Below are 24,106 nucleotides of genomic sequence, written 5' to 3'. Positions count from 1 at the left end.
CGAGTACTCCATCGTGGATCAACTTCATAGGACGCCAGCAAAGATTACGCTGTTGTCGTTGATCCTATGCTCCGAACCGCATCGGCAAGCTCTGTTGAAAGTCTTGAACGAGGCATACGTGTCGCACACTATCTCCCAAGACGAGTTTGAGGGGATTGTTAGTCACATCAAGGCTAATGATCACCTCACCTTCATCGATGAAGAAATCCCCGCCGAGGGATCAAACCACAACAAGCCCTTGCACATCTCTATAAAGTGCAAGGAGTATCACATCGCTAAAGTCTTGGTAGATAATGGATCTTCCTTGAACGTAATGCCAAAAAGAGCGCTCGAGCAAGTGGCAATCAAGGGAATCCAAATGCGCCCGAGCAACATGATCGTTCGAGCCTTCGATGGATCTAAAAGAGAAGTGGTGGGAGAGATCAATCTTCCAATCCAAATTGGACCCACTATCTTCAACGTCGAATTTCAAGTGATGGACATCACTCCCGCATACAGCTGTCTCCTCGGCCGACCTTGGATTCATGATGCGAAAGCTATTCCTTCTACGCTTCACCAGAAAGTCAAATTCATTGTGGGTGACAAGCTGGTGACTGTACAAGCTGAAGACGACATACTCATCAGCAAGCCATCTACCATACCTTATGTGGAGGAAGCTCTAGAAACCGCCTTCCAAGCATTGGAGATTGCTAATGTTGAAACGTTTCCCCGAGAAATGAAGAAGGTAGCTCATATGCTCACAAAGAACGGATACTTGCCAGGACAAGGATTAGGCAAGGACTCCCAAGGAATCCCGGAGCTACCCATTATCAAGGACAATCCGGGAAAACAAGGGTTAGGATACAACCCTGTTAAAGATCAAAGAACGAAGAGGAATCAAGATCCTTCTCGACGTTCTTTAAGCCAGATCTTTAGGAAGGCCGGTTCACAAGCGTCAAGGCCGGTCGTCGTCGACAAAATGTTTTTCTCCTTCCGATAGGGATGTATAGACTCAGTGACTATTAGAGATCACTCCTCGGGGACAGCCCGACCCCCGAGCCTCGATAGGGCACATGTTTCCACTGTGATTATAATAAAATCATTCATTATTATTTCTTATTGCTTCTTTTCTTGCTCGCAATAAAATTCTAAACCACGTCATTTAACCCTGTTTGAATAAACATAAGTGAGGTTAAAATCGTCTTAATAATCAATAAACCCGCATCATTTTTATGTGGAAATGTGCATGACAGCTTGGAGCACCTTTTCTTGGCCTCAATAAGTGCCATCATGGATAAAAGAAATCCTAAAGATAATAAGCTCGGCAGGAAACCCAAAAAGGGGACTGCGCAAAAATAAGAGCAAAAGACCCGCTAGGAATCCCATAAAAGGGTGACCTAGGCAAAAGTTAGGGTTACAAAATGAAGACAAAAACCCGCTAGGAATCCCACAAAAAGGGTGACCTAGGCAAAAGTTAGGGTTGAAAAAATGAACAAAGACAAAAGCTCGCTAAGACATCACAAAATGGGTGTTTTAGGCAAAAGTTAGGGCCGTCAAAAAAGAAAAACAAAATAAATCCATGATGGTACCATCAATTGAATTCAACAAGGGGCTCAAGAAAAGCTATCCAAGTTGTCAAAGCACAATCATTAATAACAAAGATGTGCTTAATCTCACAAGTGTTTAATCGAACAAACCTAAACACAATAAGCCTACCATGGCCAGCCATTCTTACAAAATCCATTTTTCAAAAATAAAATAATCCCCTCTAAAACACAAACTTTTGAAAATATATCCTTTCCTTCTTTTCTCTCTTGTCCCAACGATTTTTGAATAATCTAGTGGAAACATGGAGATATAGTGGTCAATAGGAGGGTTGACATATCTTTTAAAGGAAGGGAAGGATCATTTGGTTGATGACACCAAAATCAAATACGCATCATTCCTCGGTAACAGAAATCGGCAGAGCACAGTCCGTCTGGAGGAATGGCAAAATCCAAACAGAAAAACGCATCGGTTAATTCTTTTGAAAAGAGAATCAAATAGAATTAGGTGCATCATACCGCATACATGCATACAGATGATAGGTGTACTGGAAGATCACTTATTCTCTGTTTATTGAAAAAACAAACAAAAAAAAAAAAAAACAATAAATATATAAACTTCAGAAAAAACAATGCGCCCGTACCATGTTCAGTACACCCGTACTAAAATTGGGGTTATGAACAAATTTTTAACTCAAACATGGGCGTACTGAAATGGATGCGGCCGTATTGGCCATAAAGAAATTTTCAAAGACCTCGTCATGAGGCAATTGCATAAAATAGAAAAAATAGAAAAAATTGCTTGTGTATGACAGCAGCAAACAAAATGCAAAGATTCAGAAAATCAACAGCGTCATACAGAATAACTGAGCCTGGAGAGGCTTGCCGAAAGAATACTCTCAGAATAACTAAGCCTGGAGAGGCTTGCCGAAAGAATACTCTCAGCCTGGAGAGGCTTGCCGAAAGAATACTCTCAGAATAACTGAGCCTGGAGAGGCTTGCCGAAAGAATACTCTCAGAATAACTGAGCCTGGAGAGGCTTGCCGAAATAATACTCTCTCAAAATAACTGAGCCTGGAGAGGCTCGCCGAAATAATACTCTCTCAAAATAATTGAGCCTGGAGAGGCTCGCCGAAATAATACTCTCTCATAATAACTGAGACATTTCTATACAGAAAAAGTCGAAAAACAACAGAAAAGGCAAAAATACAGAAAAAGCCAAAAAATGACAAAAAAGGCAAAAATACAGAAAAAGCCAAAAAATGACAAAAAAGGCAAACATACAGAAAAAGTCAAAAGTCGACAAAAAAAGACAAAGATTTCACATCTTTCAGAATAACTGAGCCTGGAGAGGCTCGCCGAAATAATACTCTCAGAATAATTGAGCCTGGAGAGGCTTGCTGAAATAATACTCTTTCAGAATAATTGAGCCTGGAGAGGCTTGCAGAAATAATACTCCTTCAGAATAACTGAGCCTGGAGAGGCTTGCAGAAATAATACTCCCCAACTGTACAGAATAAATGAGCCTGGAGAGGCTCGCAGAAATAATACTCCCCAGAGAAACCTCAGCTTAAGCTTACGGGCCAAATTCCCCAGCGAGAGCTATCAAAGCAAGATCGACAAAATTCCCAATGGAAGCACGATCACCCAAACAGTATATCTAGTCAAAGGACTTAAAACTTCCTCAGTGGAAGATAGCTCTCTGACTCAAGCGCTGAGTGAGGCTAAGCCTGCAGAGGCTTCCTAAATAATACTCTGGGATACATAAGATCCCACATTCCCCAGTCGCCTACTCAGAGACATCCCTGCAAAAGGAGAAAAATCAAAAAAAAAACATCAATAACCATTCCCCAAGCGGAATTTGGCACTCAGCCGAACACTGAACTTCAAATCCCCAGTCGCCTACTCAAGAGGCACCCCTTCAAAAAGAGAAAAAATCAAAAAGATCAATAACCATTCCCCAAGAGGAATTCGGCATTCAGCCAATCATCAAACATCAAGATAATTCGCCTATTCAGAGGCACTCTTTCAAAAAAGAGAAAAAATCGAAAAGATCAATAATCATTCCCCAAGCGGAATCCGGCTCTCAGCCTATCATTGAACATCAAGATGATCTGCCTAACAGATGAGGCCAATCACAACCAATGACAAAATCCCCTGGCAGATAACAGCCTACACAGAGGCAACAAAATCCAAAAATTAAAAAGAGTTACCCGAATAAGGATAACCGGGATACTCCACCAACGTCCAAAGGACGTCAGCCAATCATAAGGCACTGCTCATCTCATAAAGAGCATCTTCGTGTCTACACCCCAAGGAAACAGAAATTCCTCAATGGGCGCCAACTACTCAATGGAAAGTTGGGACACAAGAACCTATGAGTAACTGCACATCCCCTAGACGGATCCATGCGTTATCCAGCCCTCAGTGGCACAAAAATCAAAAACAATCGTCGAAGCAGCATCGTGGACTGTGGAGACAAAATCAACATCCAGAATCCCCAGCGGATAACAGCCTACACAGAGGCAGCAAAAATCAGAAAATCAAAAAGAGATACCCGAATAAGGATAAACCGGGATACTCCACCAACGTCAAAGGACGTCAGCCAAACATAAGGCATCGCTCAACTCAAAGAGAGAGCATCTGTGTCCACACCCCAAGGATTCAGAAATTCCCCATGGGTACCAACAATGCAATGCAAGTTGGGGCACAGGAACCTATGAATGACTGCACATCCCCTAGACGGATCCCTGCGTTATCCAGCCCTCAGCGGCACAAAATCAGAAAAAACTGTCGAAGCAGCATAGTGGACTGTGGAGACAAAAATCATCTCAAATCCCTGGAGAGGGTAAACTCGCATTGCCGAAGTGATCAGAAGACACGGACGCAGTCCCTGGAGAGGGTAAACTCGCATTGCCGAAGTGATCAGAAGACACGGACGCAGTCCCTGGAGAGGGCAAACTCAGCTGCCGATGTTAAGACGCAGTCCCTGGAGAGGGTAAACTCACCTGCCGATGTTAAGACGCAGACCCTGGAGAGGGCAAACTCAACTGCCAAATGTTAAGCGGCAGAGCCTGGAGAGGCGGTACTCAATCATCAGGGTGATGTTAACACACTGGTGTCTAGCTTCCGGCTCGGGCGTCGAGTGAGGCTAGGTCTGGAGAGACGGTACTCAACCATCAGCGTCATCAGAGGTGCGTTGGTGTCCAACTTCCGGCTCGGGCGGCGAGTGAGGTTGGGCCTGGAGAGGCAATACTTAATCATCAGTGTGATGTTAACACATTGGTGTCTAGCTTCCGGCTCGGGCGTCGAGTGAGGCTAGGTCTGGAGAGACGGTACTCAACCATCAGCGTCATCAGAGGTGCGTTGATGTCCAACTTCCGGCTCGGGCGGCGAGTGAGGTTGGGCCTGGAGAGGCAATACTCAATCATCAGTGATGTTAAAACACTGGTGTCTAGCTTCCGGCTCGGGCGTCGAGTGAGGCTAGGTCTGGAGAGACGGTACTCAATCACCAGCGTCGCCAGAGGCACGTCGGTGTTCAACTTCCGGCTCGAGCGTCGAGTGAAGTTGACCCTGGAGAGGGTAAACTCAGCTACCGAGGATGTCAGAAGCGCCGAGGTATGCACCTACCTGGAGAGGCTACTCAACAATTTTCCACCGGAAGACATTACAAGTCAGAAGGTCGGCACATCACCCGGACAATTGGGTCAACTCCTTTACTTGTCAGCCGGTACACCAAAAGGCCGTCCGACTAAGTAAAGGGGGGGCAGCTGTAGACCCCTAAAATTGTCCGGGTCGGAAATAAAACTCGAAGACCCTCAAAGATCGAAGGAAAGTCAGCCAGAAGGACTCCTAGAAGACCATAGGATGGCTATCTGTAGATTTAGAGGTCCTAGAGTAGCTTAAAATAAGGAAGTGGAGGGAATGAAGCCCAATACGGCCGTACTAAACTTAATACGGCCGTATTGAAGCTTCAACACGGCCGCAGTGAACTCAATACGGCGTATTGAAGTTTCTGAAACTTCAATACGGCCGTACTGAAATCAATACGGCCGTATTGAAGCTTCAATACAGCCGCAGTGAACTCAATACGGGCGCATTGAAATTTCTGAATTTCAATACGGCCGTATTGAACTCAATACGGCCGTATTGAAGTTCAAAAATTTCAATACGGCCGTATTGATTCTGTAGCCCGTATTGCGCCTATTCCCTATAAATATGACGTCAATTGGACGTCATTCCACACTTTGGAACATAGTTTCAACCTTCTCCTTGAGTATTCTGGGGTTTTTGAGCAGTGTTCTGCCCTAGAAATCACTCGGAGAGTTGATCCGACGAAGTTCTTGAGCCCCGAGCCATTTTGCTTGAGGATCGAACCTAGTCGAAGGGAAATCCTCCGGATTTCCGTAGTCAAAATTTTATAGGAGGGAGCGAGCGGGCTTGTAGAGCGAGGGAACGCCAAAAAGCTTCCCAGTTTTACGAAATATATAAAAGCACGCTTCAAAGGTTTCTTCTTAAAGTCCTTCCTTTTACTGCTTTCTGTGTGCATATTTAAACTGTCATCATGTAGATAGTTAATTTATAATTGCTTAGAATAAATAGGGGTAATTTAGTAATTTTACACTGTTATTTTAGAAATAATCTGTCATAGGGAACCCGAAAGGGGCGCTGTGGGGTGCTAACACCTTCCCCACGCGTAACCGACTCCCTTACCCAACTCTGGTTGTAATGGCCAAAGTTGATTTATAAAATCAATTGCCTTATCCCTTTTTCCAATGTTTTGAGTAAAACATTGGTGGCGACTCCACGAACCCTTCCTTTTTATGAAAACCACTAATCCATGGAGGGTCCCGCTTGGGATTAACATGGATTGGTGAGACATTTAATAAATAAATTGGATAAGATCGACAAGGCCTCAGTTTGAGAACAAGTCGTTCTAATAATCCAATACATTTTCAAAACTAAAATAAAAGCGAGCTCGACCGTCTTCGCGACCGCCGAGGCCCGTTTGGGCCGGTGGCGACAAGAAGCTGTCTACCAGTTTGTTCAGAGATTAATCTAATAATCTCATGATGACCATCGGGTAAATGGAAATCATCTAGTCGACGATACCTATAAAGACTAGTCCTATCAGAACTGAGCCAATTTAGGTTGTATAATTGTCTAGGATTTAGGGAGTCTATCCTAGAATTTGTTCCAATGTCTATATTGGTTTGTATGTCAACTATTTCTTCTAGTTGGCGAGTATTAGAATTTGTTCTCCTTAGAAATCTATCTAAGATTCCAGGTTGTCTATTTATTGATTCTCCTATGGGAGTGTGTCCAGTAAGAGTTTGTGAAGTTCCTGTAAAAGGAAGGGTTTGTGTAGCAGTTCTATTTGTCATTTTCTAGGTTTAGCTAGAATGTATTTGTTTGAACTTTTGTCAGAACAAGAAGAATTTCCAAGACTTAACTTAGAAAGTTGTTTTGAGATTTTATCCAAATCCCCGTTTGTTGGATAAGTTTTTGTTTTCAAGATTTCAAAAACTTGATCTATTTTTTCTTCCAAAAGTCTTATCCTAGAGAGGATAATATTTTGAGTTTTGTTAACACTATCTAGATTCTCTAGAAGAGTCTATAGATCTCTCTTAGTGGCCAGAACGTAACCACTCTGATACCAGCAACATACTCTCAAACAAATTTATTTTTATATACGTGTTTTTATTAATTAAAATTTATTAAAATTATAAAATCAAGAAGAAAAAAAAGTGTGTTGAACGATTAACAAACATACCAAATTGTGTATAATATGTTTAATTTAAGATCATTTCCCAAATGAACTTGTGTAATATATGGCAATTATAACTCAACAAAATATATCGACTCAAAAGAATGAAATAATAGTTTTTTGAAGTTGGTTTTTGCATAAATAAACTTAAACGTAATAAAGAGATATAATTAAATGTAAAGTTTTTTTTTTTTTATAAATTTTATCAAACACTTGGTTAACAAGGTATTGACAAAATCAAATAGAGAGAATCATTAGGATTGAATTTTACTAGTTCATCATCATGTATTAGTTTAACAAAGAATTTTCATCAATATTTTATACCATTACTCAACACAATCACTAAAATTTTCAAATCCTAATTCCTTAGTGGCTTGAAACCATGTATTTCATCCAAATCACCAATCCCTCGGGTAAAATGATTGAAATACAAGCATTAGAAACATGGATATATAAAATGTCCATTAAACTCATGTTTATCCCTAAACAAAATATTCAATGGGTGTTTTGCCTCATACACAACTCAAGAAGCATTTTCCAATGCCTACTCAAGTAAAATCATCAACTTAAGATAAAATAAATCAAAAGAGCATTAAGAAAAGAGAAAAACACTAAATAATGAAATAAAACATCGATTAATGAAGTAAAGTTAATACATGAGATTCAACTAGTTACATCTAATCTCAATGAATGGGAGTTTAGCTACAAGTAGCCATTGGAATCACACAAAATTGTGAAGAATTGATGGAAGTGATGAAATGGAGCTCCTAGGGTGTTCTCATCCTCTAAGCATAGTAGTAATAGTAGTAGTAGTAGTAGTGGTGGTAGTAGTAGTAGTAGTAGCAGGAGTAGTAGTAGCAGTAGTAGTAGTGGTGGTGGCAGTAGCAGTAGTAGTAGTGGTGGTGGCAGTAGTAGCAGTAGCAAGTAGAAGCAGCAGTTTATTGTTGTTGTTGTTGTTGTTAACCAAGTTCTTAAGGAGACAACTTTACTTATCATTGCCTACAAGTTAACATTGATACACTTGTCAATAAACTAACAATCTATTTATAATATAAAAGTCATGCTACTTTGTATTATGATGACAAGTTATTTTAAAATAAACTTTAGGCATTGTCATATTAGCGAAAATGCTAACATGTCATTCTATGACCTCTTTTTTTTTCTTTCTAATATATCTTTATCTATGTAAACCTAACTACAAATTCACTTCTGACAACCTAGTTACAAATCCGCTTTAGAAAACCTAGCCTCTCTTGCGCCTCCCAAGTAGATTGACAATCCCACCATTTCCCTACCACACTCTACATTTTCCTCTATGACTATCTCCTCCCCAATATAACGCATTTATCATCTTTCCTCCATCGCCTTCACCTCAACCAAATTCATTTGCATTTTGTTATTTGGTCGACATTAGCTTCTCTATGCCAAGATCATGTTCGATGAGGATAAAAGGCCATCCATTTGTATTTTGTTATTTTTCTCTTTCAGGCAGATTGACAACCCTACCATTATAACGGTCATGCTCCACCTCTTCCTTTACAACTCCTCCTCCACAATATAACGTCCTCATCCTTCTCTTCTCCACTACCTTCAACTTGGCCAAATGTGACGCTAACATCAATCTTTTCATGTCAAAACCGTGTTTGATAAGGATAAAAGGTCATCCATTTGTATTCTATTATTTTTTTTCTCTTTCGATTTTACAAATGACTTATTTCTTAATGCATTCTTAACATCAAGGGTTATAACTTTCATGAAGACCACAAAAGAAAATTTGGCCATTTACTTGCTCAAACGAGTCAATCTATTGCTTAAGTGAGGTTAACTCGCTCAAAGTGACCATCAACTCATTCTAAGCAATTAAAACTTACTTAGAGCGACCAAAATTCACTCTAAACGACCCAAGTTAGAGAACACCTCTAAACAGCAATCCAGGCTCGCTTAGTGCGACCAACAACTTGTAACACCCCGAATTTTTCTACTAATACTATGAATAATTATTATTTATTTTTGTATTTATGAAGATTATTTTCTTATAATTATTTTGATTAAATAAATATGTTTGATTGAATTTTTAAATGTTTTTATTAATAATCATTTATGAAAATTATTTTGTATAATATTATTAATTATGATATTTTGTTATAATTATTATTTGAAGAAAATCATGTTCTAAATTGTACTGATATTTTATTTTAATTTGATATATATATATATATATATATATATTATATTTATTTATTTATTAATTACTAATTATGGATTTTCATAGCCCGGGAATAGTCCGTTCCACTTTGGGAACGGGCCGTTCCAACGCGAGCATTGATGGGTAAAATTTTAACTCAGAACGGGTCGTTCCACTTTGGGAACGGACCGTTCTAGATGTCGTTTTTAAGAATATGGTAGACTCAGAACGAGCTGTTCTATCTTGAAACGAGCCGTTCCGGAAACCCCAGAACGGGTCGTTTTGGTTTTGGAACGGGCCGTTCTGGGAGAGGCTTTTGTACCTGTTTTGTGTGCCCAGAACGGGCCGTTCCGAATTCGGAACGGGGCCGTTCTGGTCGTGGCCTGATGCCTATAAATAAAGCGTTTTGGACTCTTTAAAATTCATTTTTTTCATTTTCTAATATTTTTCCTCCTTCCTCTCTAAAGACGAAGGTGAACCTAGAGGGGGCGATCAGCAAGATTTGGCTCCTGCCTATCGAGGTAAGGGGGAGAGTGAGAAATCTTGCTCTGGATGTGGGAATATATGTTGGTAGTGGGATTGGCCCCCAATCCTGTGTTTGCTGTATTTTTGTATGCTCATGTATGAGGGGTTTCTCCCAATTGTATCTATTTTGCTTATTATTTTTCTTATATGCAATTAATCGTATGATTTGAGATCTCTATCAGTTCCTATGGGAAACCCTATGATAAATAGGTAATATATGAATATTTTCTGTTTTGATTTCTGATTGCTCTATTGTATTCCTTATTGAATGTAATGTGTAAATATGTGATTAATTTTGAGAATAAATATGTTTTGATATGATTTAAAGTGTTTTATGGGTTCCTACGGGAAACCTATGAGAAATAGGCAAAATATGAGTATTTTCTATTTTGATTTCTGATTGTTCTGTTATATTCCTTGTTTGATGAGATGAATGAATATGTATTTAATTTTATAAATAAACGAGTTTTGATATAAATTAAAGTGTTCTGTGGAGGCTTTATGAATATGATGAGATAATGTGAAAGGTGATTGAGACATGAGATATGAAATGTGATAATGAAATATGATGATGAAACGTGATGACGAAATGTGATGATGTGATATGACCATGGGAAATGATAATGTGATATGAGAATGTATAGAGTCTTGATTAACATGCATCATTTGCATAAGTGTTTTAAGGGTACGATATGGAATACACCGCCAAAGAAGGCCCCCTAGTGTAAAAGCTTTGGGGATTAGTCCTTGGGGATAGCTTGGTTTGGAAGTCCCAATCTCGCCCATTGTGTGCATGGGATGTATCTTGCGCAGCTTAGCTATCCCGAGAGACTCTGGTAGTATATCCTTCTAGTGAGAGTGCGCAGAGGATGTGACCCGGCATGTACTCCTAGACTACTCTTCGTGTATTGCTAGCGACAATATGTCATGTGATATTTTACTGACGCCACATGCATGATAATATGTAGTCCGTGTCCATACATGTGCATTTTCAATGTTATCCGATAAATTGATACTTTTATGTCTGGGATGAGTGAGATGTAATGTTATTGTTAATATATCTATGCTATATCTGTCTTGTTTGTGTTTGGCTATCTAGTGTGTATTTCTACACTGTGAGCCAAAGTGAGATGTTTCTCACTCCCTTTTCTCGTGTTGTTTTGTTTTGACTGTTATACAGGTGATCATTAGCATGAGGCTAAGGATGTTGGTGATGAAGCTTAGGCTTCTATGTTGGGTTTTGCTCTGATAGGACATGTGATATCGGGACATAGATATGATTAGTTTAAGATGTTCTTATTAAATTATTTTGAAAAATTCAGTTTTATTTCTTTGTAATTTTACTGACATGTTATTTGGATTAAGTTTATGAATGTGAACTCTTTACCCTTACAGGGTTGGAAATTTGATTTTTAATGATGAAATTTTTTTTTTTATAATTACTGTATATGTATGTCGGGGTAGAGGGTGTCACACAACTCGCCCAGAGCGACCAACAACTCACTTAAATTGACCAAAATTTACTCTAAATGACCCTAATCAGAGAGCATCTCTAAACACCCATACTCACTTGGAGTGAGCCCCATGGGAGCTCTAAGCAACCCAAACCTAGAAAACATGTAGAGTCAAAGCTTAAGAACATCAACCTAACAAAACACTTCAATAATTCAAAAATCCACCTAGCTCATATATTAATTCATACATAAAACTCAATCATTCATACATATACCTTCCCAACAACTTATTTTGTCCCAAAATCATCACATGCAACTACAAAATCTGTCAAGATCATCAAAATCATCTCAGCCACCTTAAGAACATCCAAAAGCCCACCAACACAACCTTCAAAAATTCTTAGACTAAATTCTTATTTGCATTATTGCAGGCCAAAAGACAAGCTGCCCAAGAACGACAGAGCAAGAATGATTAATTGTGTTAGGTACATGGATAAATTGAGTGTGGAGCAAGCACAAGTACAAGTATATGGATTTATTGAGCCTCAATCCATCCAAAAATCAGGAAACACGAAGGTCCAGATCCAGCAATATATGCAAACATGGATGAGTGAATCAGGAAGACATATATACTTGGCTCCATACATTGAAGGGTTAGTTTTTTAATTTATTTTTTAATCATAGTAATTTTATAACTAATTTGTTTGTCATACAATGTAAGTCCCATTGGCAGTTAATTGTAATCGTTCCTAAGGATTACACCGTGGTGTGGTTTTGTTTACTACATCAAAAACCAAGCCATGAAATGAAAAGCCAATTACAAGGGTAACTATAATTTTTCTTTATGTTTTAAAACTATAACTATATATATTGGCTAACATATGTTTTTATTTCAATTAATTAGAATCGTGTCTAACGCTAATATTTTAAGTGGAAGAGTCAGATCAAAGACATTGCACTTCATATACCCTAAGGTTAGCAAATTATTTAATAGAGACAATAATATTTGACTTTATCAACTTTGGAAATAATATTGTTATTTGATTCTCATTTTAGTGTAATAAGCAACAAGACTCATTTGAATGTGGCTATTACATCATGTATTGAATGAGAGTCATAATTTATGCGGGTATTACTGATTGTTGGGGCAGATAATTCATATCAAAATTTATTTAAGTGTATTTACCTTTATGATAATTAATATTGCATATGAATGACACTTAAATTAGTGTTTCAGGTCTTTCAAAATCAATCTCCATTGCTCAAAGATGAAATCACAAAGATAAGAGAACAATGGGCAACTTTTTTACTTCAAACTATATGATAGTTACATTTTTAAGTTTAATTAGTTACTTCAAACTATAGTTTCATAGCACTCACAAACTTAGGTTTTGTAGCTTTTTTAGGATAATAGGGTTTACATTATTGTCTTAATTCATGCTTTTTAACATTTATATATTATTTTCCTTTTGTGTTTCAATTTTGAAATTAAATTATATTTGAATTTGTATTTTGGATTGCCTAGGTTAGGTGTACTACTTGATTTTGTATTCTAGATTGTATGTAGGTTTTGGGTATATTAAAAAGTAAAGCAAATCTTTAAAAAAACGCATTAATTAATGTCGGACTATACCATGTCCAATGTAAATTTACGTCGGATATGGTACAATCTGACGTAAATATTTTGGTGTTATTTTTCTTGTTTTTACAACTTTTTTATGTCGGTGTTTACAAATCTCCAACGTAATATTACGTCAGCTTTTAAACCTGATGTAAATTTACGTCTCCTGCATTCACATCAGACTTTTTTCTGACGTAAAAACCTCAAAATAACAGACATAAAATACCTCTTTTGCACTAGTGAGTTCTAACTCTATCATCTATTATACTAAAAATTACAAAAATCGCAACAGTTTGCCTAAATATTGACAGCTTGACTTTTTCTCACTAAAAATGTCATAATAGGAGTTATAGACCTCATTTTTAGGAAATTCCAAATCCATTTGAAAGCTAACATCAAGGATTACAACCATCATGAAGACAACAAAAGAAAATTTGGCCGCTTAAACGAGTCAATCTATTGCTTAAGCGAGGTTAACTCGCTCAAAGTAACCAATAACTCATTCTAAGCAACTAAAAACTTGCTTAGAGCGACCAAAATTCACTTTAAATGACCCAAGTCAGAGAACACCTCTAAACAACAATAAGCTCACTTAGTGTGACCAATAACTCGCTTAGAGCGACCAACAAATTACTTAAATCAACCAAAATTCGCTCTAAATAACCCAAATCAGAGAGCATCTCTAAACACCCATACTCACTTGGAATGAGCCCCATGGGAGCTCTAAGCGACCCAAACCTAGAAAACATGCCAAGTCAAAGCTTAAGAACATCAACCTAACAAAACACTTCAATAATTCAAAAATCCACCTAGCTCATATATTAATCCATACATAAAACTCAATCATTCATACATATACCTTCCCAACAACTTATTTTGTCCCAAAATCATCACATGCAACTACAAAATCTGTCAAGATCATCAAAATCATCTCAGCCACCTTAAGAACATCCAAAACCCCACCAACACAACCTTCAAATCTACAAATCCTCTAATTCATGCAACAATTGATAACCTCACTCACATATAACACAACAATTCAATCAACCATTCATCCTAACTTTCTTTACCTTGATGTTGAGCTTTCCAAAAGAAAAGGAGAGGAAGAAGAAGAAAAGAGGAAGAAAGGAGAAGAACTACGAAACTCCGACAACTACACTACAACTTTTTCCTACAACTCAGGTGGGTCTAGAAAAGAATAAAGAAATGAGTTCAACAAGAATTCAAAATGCCTAGGGTTACACTCAACAAGAACGCTTTCAACGAGTCAAGACAAAGAAGTCACTAGAGGATAACACAAGCTCACTTAGAACGAGCTATTTGGACTCTCTAAGTGAGCATGCCAGACAAAAAGTCCATTACAAAATATTATAAACAAGGGTTTTTAGAAGGTTTTCATACTTTTCTAAGCACAATTTTAGAAAGATTAGAAAAAAATTCTTGTGAGAGCTTTATTGTAATCACAGATAGATCAAAGACCACTCTTTTCTTATGTAATCTTAGTTATAAGTAGCTAAATTCTCTACTTTTTGATGTAATTGTTGTACTAATGTAACTTGTTCTTGTTCAATACATTGTTTTTATTCGGTTAATCAATTTTGCTTTATACTTGATGCTTGTTTTGACCAATGCATGATTTTATAGCTTTAACTGAGTTTGAAAAATATTTTTAGAGTTTTGATCACGGTATGACATTAATAACACTTATTCTTAAGAATATAGGTAAGTCTTATCAATCAATTTTTAGGTCCTTAACCTTAATACGGGGTGTTTAACAAAAATTACCAAATAATTAGGATTTTTTTAAACAACCTAGAGTTTCTCGCATAAGAAATTAGGATTTAAATATATTAGAAAACTATTGAATTAAATGTATAATTTTTAATATTGAATTAAAATTAGGAAAGGTTAATATGCAGAAGGTTAATAAAATCAATCTTTGACTATTCTTAAATTCAAATTCTTCATTATTTTGTTACATATTTTTTTACGTTTATCATTCTCTAAAATTTTATACTTCATGTTAAAAAATTTTAAATTTTTTTAATCCATTTGTTTAGTACTAGAACCAAATTGAAAAATAACTCAAGCCTATGTGAATTTAATAACTTAAATTTCTGTCCAATTCCTATGACACAATTGATATATTTGTAAAAAATGCATATAAATAAAACATAAGTTCTTTACTCCCACTGATAATTTGATATCTTCTTTCAGATGTGATAAGACATTACTATTTATAAAATATAATTGAAATAAATATAATTTGATAACAACAGCTAGTCCAACTGCACTATAATTCACGCAGAACTACAAAAGTAAAATGCACAACTAGAACCAGAATAAAACATACCAAAAGAGACTGTAGATACAGTACCTTAAATAAGGATGATTTCTTCAGCGATGTAACTAATAAATTCACAAATACTTCCATCCAATATGTACTCATCTTCATGTATTACCGGATGGATACTGCAGAAGCTTCCTTTTTCACTTTCATCAACTTCTCTTCTGTTCTTTAGAATTGCAATGTTATAGCTAAATAGCCAGAATTTCCTGTATTTCATTACTGCTTTGACGCCTTTCTAAATGCTGATCAGTCTTCGTAAATACCTTAAGACATCTGCAAAAAATAAATGTTCCAAAACAATGTTATTTCTATTTTTTTTATCACTGTATCAGTAGAAATGTTTATCGGCCTCGCCGAAAACTAATATTCCTCAAATCTTTGACTACATTAAAATTATCTATTCCAAGAGTGTTTTCTAATCAAACTCAAAACTCAATTTTCAAACTTCAATCCTTGAGATTTGAGTATTAACTGCAATACCAATTGGACCAAGGAACATTGGCAGAATGTTATTTCTATTTGCTAACATTGAATATCATAAAACTGTGAACAATATAAACAAATAATTTCTTTTAATTAAGGTATCTTAAATTGTGTCTTTTTAATCTTGCAAAAGACAACATGGACAAAGTGTCAAAATGCAAGTGCCAACTATTTTTCTTTCTTACAGGTTTCTTATTGAGAATAAAAATAAAATAAAAAAAAAAACGCACTAAATTACATATACCGAACAGAAGAGCATAAAGTTCCATACCGAATAAACAGACACACGAACAAGAACAATCTTCAGTCAAATCCCGCTCCTGATTATTTATGTCAATGCAATCGTTCTCATCACGCGTAATAAAATCGTATGCAGCCCGCTGAACATATAGCGCGACAGACAACTTATTCCGCAGTTTAAGGGGAACGGAAAAATGATTTTTCTGGTCAAGTATCAGAAAGACCCCACACTCTCGGGTACCGATGGTCAAATGTTGCCCAATAGCATTTGTAACAAAAAACTCAAAGGAAACACGTCTTTCACCAGTGTCATAAATTTCGACGATGCTGTCAAAATGGTTTGCGTCATACCATATAAAAACATGATCAGAATTCAACCCAGTGACAACCTCATCATACCAGGTGGTCGCGGGTCCCAACCTCCTACCATTTGCCACGTAGCACTGACACCATATTTTAGCACCAAGGTTCTTCATTCCCCAGGAGTGGGAAAGAACCACACACAAACATAATCCCACAAAGTCAGATCGGGAAGAAGGAAGATCAATAGTGATTGAGGAGTCTGTTGTTCGATATTTGAAATGCCCTGGGACTCTGCTACCTGGGAAACAAACTTTCACAAATTTATAATTAATTTCACGTGCCGCAAGCTCGGTTTCTGAGTGAGCAACCTCCATAATGCAATGGAATGAAGGTTCATCCAATGCAACACAATTCATGAATGAAATGAATCTGGTCTTCACCCTTAAAATTGCGTAAGGTGTCGTTAAAATGGATACTGTCCTCAATGACCTGCAGTTCATGGCATTCAACACTGTGACAAATGGTGGAAGCTCTGTTAGACTCCCAAGCTTCCTACAATTTTCTAAGGCCAGAATGCTTAGATTATCTAGATGCTTGATCCTAGCTGGCAATGTCTTCACATTGCTACCATCTAGTCTTAACTCACGTAATGCATATAAGCCACCGATGTTGTCAGGGAGCTCAAACAAGTTACAACAATTCTTCAAGTGTAGTAGTTGTAGAGATTTTGAGCGACAAAATAATGAATGCAGCAAATGTTTACTAATTGCCAGTCTACAATTAAAAATTCTAAGCTCCGCAAGATCTTTTAGGAAAAATAAATCAACAGGAGCCCGTCTCAAACGATATACACTGAGTGCCTTGAGATTTCTAAGACGCCGAAATGAAGGAGAGTCCAACATTTCAATACCTGTGCTGCTTAAATCCAAACTTGTGATTGAATCTGATGACACGGAGAATTCCATGAGACTAGTGCAAAGATTGACACTAATATTCTCCAAAGATGTTAAATGTTTCTCACTTTTGAGACTCTTGAGCTTTTTGCAGCCATCCAGTATCAAAGTTTCAAGTGTGTCAAAAGAGAAAACAGATGGATGAATATCACACAAACTTTCACAACCGAAAAGATTGACCCATTTAAGCCTTGACGCCTTAGACAAATCTGGGAGGTTCTTCAAGTGCTTGCATTCACTTAAGTCAATTCGCACTAAATTTGCAACATCCTGCAACAATTCAAAAGGACCGATCATAATGGAACCTAAATCTTCATATTTTAATTAAATCAAAAACTCATCTTATTTTTTGTATATATTTTACCTGCACCCCCTGCCAAAGTTCTGTAACATGGCTGTGTGGCATGCAAACCTCAACAAGCATCTTAGCACAAAAGGTTACTGGAAAAGACTTCAAAAAGCATCCATTCCACTCAAGGTACCTCAATTTACCAGACAAATTATTAAGGACGCCAGAATAGTGCACATTTCCTGATCTCTTACCCGAAGGTACATATAATCTAAGAATTCTTAAATTAGTCATCAAATTCAATGTGTTAGTTTTCAAGTGCAAATCCTCAATCTCAGACAAATCTAATTTTATCCCTTCAATTACATTACTCCCCTACAAAACAAGTAAACAACATTAAATTTGCTATGAATATTTCTAACAACAGATGTCAAGTTTCATTTGGGGGGAAAAGTGAGTGTTTTTCCTAACCTTTTTATTTTCAAGTACATCAGAAATTTCTTCTATATCTCTCAATCGACTACGTTTTCCTGGATCTTCAATGCCCCCACGAACTATGTTCAAGCCCATTTCCTGTATCAAGTCATGCATTTGTATCGTCCCAGAATATGAAATAGTTATAAGAGCTTTGTCTTCAAGGACCTTTACTCCACTGGTAGCATAGAAGCCACAGGCATCTAGTATTCTTACGACATAATCTTTGTCTTCACCTTTGAAAAAGAATGCAATGTCCAGAAATATTTTCTTCTCTAGGTTGTCTAATTCATCATAGCTCACTTGTAATACATTTTGAATTCTGTCATTGGGACAATTCATGAGTTTACTCAATTCACATTCCCAAAATTCTGTACTTCTACAATGAAGATTAGAACCCAAAACTTTTAAAGCTAATGGAACTCCCCCTGCATATTTCACGGCCCTTTCTGAGAGATCTTCATATCCCTTATTAGGATGTCTTTCCTTGAAGGCATGTAAGCAAAAAAGTTCTAGAGATTCGACAAAGTTCCATATCCCAACCTCGTATATCTTATCAACTCTTCCGGTAAGCAAATGCCTATTTCTTGTTGTTATAATAACTTTACTATCTGGGCCTACAAAGTTACATTGTTCTCTAAACAAAATATCTACTTGATCTAAACTATCCATATCATCGAGTACAATCAAAACTCTTTTATTGCTGAGCCTCCTCAGAATGAATGTGGATCCTGCAGGATTATCTTTATGATGTTCATCCTTGAGCAGCTCAGAAAGAAGCTTATCACATAAAGAGGTTAGTCCAAGCCTTTTTGCTTCCTCTCTAACATTTGCTAAGAAGCAGACAGCATCATATTGCGGAAAGAGTTGAGAAAACAAGGCTTTGGCAATAGTTGTCTTTCCAATCCCGCCCATGCCCCAAATTCCAATTACTTGAACATTTTGTTGTAACTGATGTTTTTGATCTTCTGACAGCAACAATTTGACTTCTTCACAGTGCTTTTCAATTTCAACAAGGTCTTGTACTTTTAGTTCAACAGGGAACCTTAGGCTCAACTTGTGGGATACATCTTTCACAATTTTCTCTATTACTTGAGATTCATTCCTAACAAAGAACGCACAAACAAGATATCAAGTATGAAAATAATAAACTGTGAAATATAGACTACCCTGCCACAAATAACACTTTAAAATGAAAACCTAATTTCATGTAATGCACTCAAAGGCAATTTGGCGTATTACCCTTTTTAATATTGACATATTATAAGATTAAAACATAAAGTGAATCTTAAAATTAGCATGAGTAACGAATGTGACATGGAAAAGAGATAATAGTTACTTGTAGTCACGGCTACGAGAGTCCCATCCAGATATATTGGCAGCTTCAGTGAGAGCAGCTTTCCAGTCTTGGAGGATTTGGTTGTCTGTGTCACCAAAATATGTCTCATGTTTTGCAATTGCTTCTCCGTAAGGGCCACTGTAATTCCTTATGTGGGATGGATCCACTTCGTAGAACACAGGTATGGCTACGAGTCCCTGAATTATTCTGCAGTGAAGTATTTCCACCAGTTCTTTCAAGCACCACTTGGAATCAGCGTAGGTTTCGGAGAAAACGACGATGGCGAGGTGTGAGTCGTGAATTGCTTGGGACAGTGAGGGCCAAACCTCGTCTCCTTTATGAAGGTTAGCGTCATCGGCGTATGCTTTGATGTTGGCTCGATCGAGAGCAGAACGAAGATGGCTAATGAAGTTGGAGCGGACGTCCTCACCTCTGAAGCTGATGAAAACGTCGTACTTCTTAGGACTCCATGTCCATGCTGACATGTTTTGTTTCGCCATTGCTTCTTCGAGGGTTGCAAATTGGAACAAACTGCTATTCACACTGACAAAAGCAAAAGAGTAAACTAAGATTACTACATTCCCTATTAGTAACTCCAATCATCATTCTGCATATTTTGAATTTTCTTTTATATTTTAATTCTACACTAACTCCAATCATTCATATCTCTTCAGTTTTTCGACCTCTCTTTTATCATTTACCCCTTTGTGCTAAAAGAAAAAATGAAATTTACCTTTAGATACTTTTTCAATTTACAGCAACAAGACAAACTAATCAATTGCAATTTGCAACTGAGTGGATACTTGACCCACAACGCCTACATTATTATATGGCTTCATCCAACACGTGTTTGTCATCTAGCTAGACCAATTTTCATATGATCTGTTTTTGATTTTCAATTGAACAAATAATTTTTCACCGGGACCTTGTAATTTTGAATTATGTAATAATTGTTCTTGCACCAACAATAGTTTTACAAGGCTCATAAAGGTTATTTGTAATTCAGAATAGTTATTTATAGGAAAATAATGCACATATTCTATTAAAAAAAAAGGGAAAATAATGCATAGCCACTATCGTCATAATTGACAACTGGAAAGAGAAAGGAAGGTGAGTGAGTTACAAGAAATAAGAATCACAATTCGTAAGTGATGAGACTCGAGATATTTTGGAAGGTAAGGTTCAAATCCCTGATATTATATAGGAGTAGTGATAAGTTGAGGAGAATAGCACTGTTTAAATAAGTTTGATTTATTTTTAGAAAATAAAATTTAAGCCTGTTTTTTTTTTTTCGTAACTAATTAATGATTAGTTGTTAAGAAAATTATAATTATTTTTATAAAGTTGGACTAACCCATATACTTTAAGAACCAAATTATAAATCAAATTCTCAACATATTACTCACCATGAGATTCATTCTAAAAATGTCCTCTATTGTCTTTTTATTGATTCCTACCTTCTTTTAACATGGTTAAAAATCATGTCATATCCACCTACTTCACTAGTATCTCATCCTTCTTTACAACATATATACAATTCATCTTAATTTATTTTTTCATCCTTTTTCAGCATAGTTAAGATATTTATTTGTGAATTATATAAGGCTTAGTTAATCTATATGTTTGTCTATATTGACTGTATTTTGATTTAGTGAGTTAAAACAACTTAATTTTTAGGTTTTAGTTAATTTTTGAATTTTTGTTCATTTTGATAGAGTATAACTTAATTTATGGAACTTGGAACTGAATAATCTTGATGAATCTAGAAAGCTAACACAAAGAAATTCAATTTCATTTGTCACAAGTTCATGCCAATTCAAACTATAGCAAGTTCAAAATCATACTTTAAGTTGTTTTCTCTACATTGAACTTAACTTTCTAATTAGGAGCTTACTTTAAGAATATCTTAGTTTGTTAGAAAGACAATTCAATAGGTTTTTAATTAAGTCAAATATGTCAATTGATTTAGAGTATTATAATTAAGTCATTAGTAAGTTGCAAGATACATTTTATGTTCATTCTTTAGAATTTGGTGTAATTTCTCCTAAAAATTTGCTTGAATTCTCTCTTTTCCTCTTTTCCCACACTTTTTCTCTAAAATCTTTGAATGTTTTGGTCTTGCGTCTTTTTTTTATCATATCACAGGTATCTTGTAACTTATTAGACAAACTTCACTTACAGTATTGTGATTTTCGTTGACAATAGATCATCCTACAATGTATAATTTTATCGAATGAATTTGATCCTTAGATGGATGACTTTCTCAACTGAATTTTCTTTATTATTTTTACTTCTTCATTATAACTTAGTAATCTATTGATTTTGAAGAAAAGATATTTTCTCTACTAATTAATGATAAGATTGAAAACAATGAATTTGTGTATTAAAAAAAATAACCTAAGTTGTCCCTATACCTCAAAATTAAGAGAAATAATGGTAATTCGGAAACTGTTATGATGTGAGACCATCATTTATTTATATATATAATCATTTTATATATGTTATACATTCTTATGTTGTTGCACAATGATCTATCTTGGCATAATTATTTCCACTTCAATGATCTTTATATATATATATAAGCTAGAGCAAGCATCTCTATGTAGTAGCAAGTGTGATCTGTGAAGTTACACTTCATTGTAAATGCTTTTCTCCACTACTTATTCATCCAGCAAATCTTAATATAACTTCTCCCTGTTGTATGTTTTGAGTAGGGGTGGGCAAAAAAAATTGAACTGGTGGTGAACTGAACTGAACTGTACTATAAAAAACTGAACTGTTTATAAAAAAACTGAACTGAATTGTTTAAAAAAAATTGAACTGAATTGAACCGTTGGAAAGTTAATTGTACTGAACTATAAAACTGAAGTGAATTATAAAAATTGAACTATTTTTATAAAAAGATAAAAATTAAATGTGTCTAACATGTTATGTCTTAATGGAATAACTCGATAGTCTAATAACTAAAACTTTAGAAGAAAAAAAAAGTGATAAAAAATATTGTATCAATTTTATCGAATCTAACGGATCAATTGAGTTATGTTGGACTACTTATTTTTAGGCTTAAAATTCACTGAGTTTGTTTGACTTAATTTTATATTTTTTTCTTTGAAAAATTTAAATAAAATGAAAAATAAAGTAAAGTTGGCAAATGTGTCCTATTTTGGTAGATCAATGAGTCAAAATTGTTCAATTCAAAATATCATAACAGTTCAGTACAGTTTAAATTGCAGTTCAGTTCAAGTTTTTATAGTATAGTTAAGTTCAGTTCAATAACACAAAAAAATAGTTCAGTTCAGTTTGTCTGAACTAATATTTAAGTTCAGTTCAGTTCATGAGAACTACTTTTAAGTTCAGTATAGTTTTTATAAGTTCAGTTCAGATCATTTTGCACATCCCTAATTTTAAGCACCTAGCTCTAAGAGTACCAATATATCATATATCATATATATTGTTGTAACAAAATTGAAAATGAGACATCAGTACAGGGATCAGAACTAAAATACAACCCACAAGTAGAATTGTTATTGTTAATTATTAGAATCACCAAATCAATCACAAGTGATTTACCATTTCATTTTACAACAACTGTTCTCCAGCACACTACTAGAATTTCTCTTATTACATGCGACTTTTCTTGCAAATTTTTATGAAAAATTCGAAACATTGTTCCTAAAATTTTTTCAAGCACTTGTTTCCAGGCCTCCAACATGTGATACATAATCTTTTAAACTCTAAGATTGTAGATTATAAGCTTAACATTCAATCATACAAATCAACTTATAAGTTAAGTGTTGCCACAACTTATATACTATTTAATTGTTTTATTTTCAATCGATGTGGGACTTGAAATTTTTTTAAAATATTAAACTTATAAATTTAAATATTTTTTTGATTTTTCTTGCGGATTAAAATTGACAGGAAAATCTGCAGGAAAAGTTACCTGCAAATTCTTTTTTACCATTTAATAAACATTACTTGTGAATTTATTTTTGCAAGAAAATCTGCAAGAAATAAAATAAAATTCTTACAATATTTTCTGTAAATTTTTACCGTGAAATTTTTTTTATGATCATTAAAATTGTAGCAAAATTTGTATAAAAAAAAACTTGTAGATTATTTTTTATAAAAAAAATTGTAAGAAATATCTGTAAATTATTTTTCGCAAATAAATTTGTAAAAAAAATTTGTGAAATTATTATTGCAAGAAAATTTACAAAAAAATTCTGCTAATATTTTTATTAAAAAAAATCGTAGAAAAATGACATTTTTCTAATAGTGTCACTTTATATGATTTATTCTTGCTTTTTCTTTAATCCGGTATTAGCTATAGAATTCTCTTGATTTAACGTAAGTAACATGTTTATTGCTGGTTGAAGGAAAAGTTGGAATAACACAAACATATATGATGGATCCTGGTGGACAAAGCCCAAATATAGACTGAAATTTTAACACCTAACACAGGGAGGGATTATATTTTACTACATATCATGTGCTCAATGTATGTCTACTCTTGTTCTCGACACATTTCCACGTCTAATCAGTGTATTTCTTCACTAACAACTACGACCTAATGTATGCTCGATGAACGAATTTCAAT

The 24,106-nt window shown here is 35.5% G+C and overlaps 1 protein-coding gene across 5 annotated transcripts in view; it reads right to left on the bottom strand.

Annotated features, from left to right (window-relative positions):
- Positions 1 to 20,193, bottom strand: part of LOC109801298 (disease resistance protein RML1B) — a 34,042-nt gene extending 13,849 nt beyond the window's left edge. For 2 of the 5 annotated variants that reach the window (XM_083059881.1, XM_083059882.1), the window contains exon 1: positions 15,453 to 15,664. The gene's annotated coding sequence lies outside the window, so the exon portion shown is untranslated. Of the gene's footprint in view, positions 1 to 2,864; positions 3,329 to 7,882; positions 8,290 to 11,486; positions 11,899 to 15,452; positions 15,699 to 16,179; positions 17,675 to 17,768; positions 18,069 to 18,164; positions 19,273 to 19,506 lie in introns of those variants that run through there. The other 3 variants (XR_014427913.1, XR_002241208.3, XR_014427912.1) reach the window with 3 other exon arrangements.
- Between the last annotated feature and the right edge of the window lie 3,913 nt (positions 20,194 to 24,106).

The sequence above is a fragment of the Cajanus cajan genome, chromosome 7 (genome assembly GCF_000230855.2).
Source record: "Cajanus cajan strain Asha chromosome 7, NIPB_CcT2T_4, whole genome shotgun sequence".
NCBI classification, from domain to species: Eukaryota; Viridiplantae; Streptophyta; class Magnoliopsida; order Fabales; family Fabaceae; genus Cajanus; species Cajanus cajan.
Note: the sequence above shows the minus strand (reverse complement) of the source record. Positions and strands in the feature narration are given on the sequence as shown.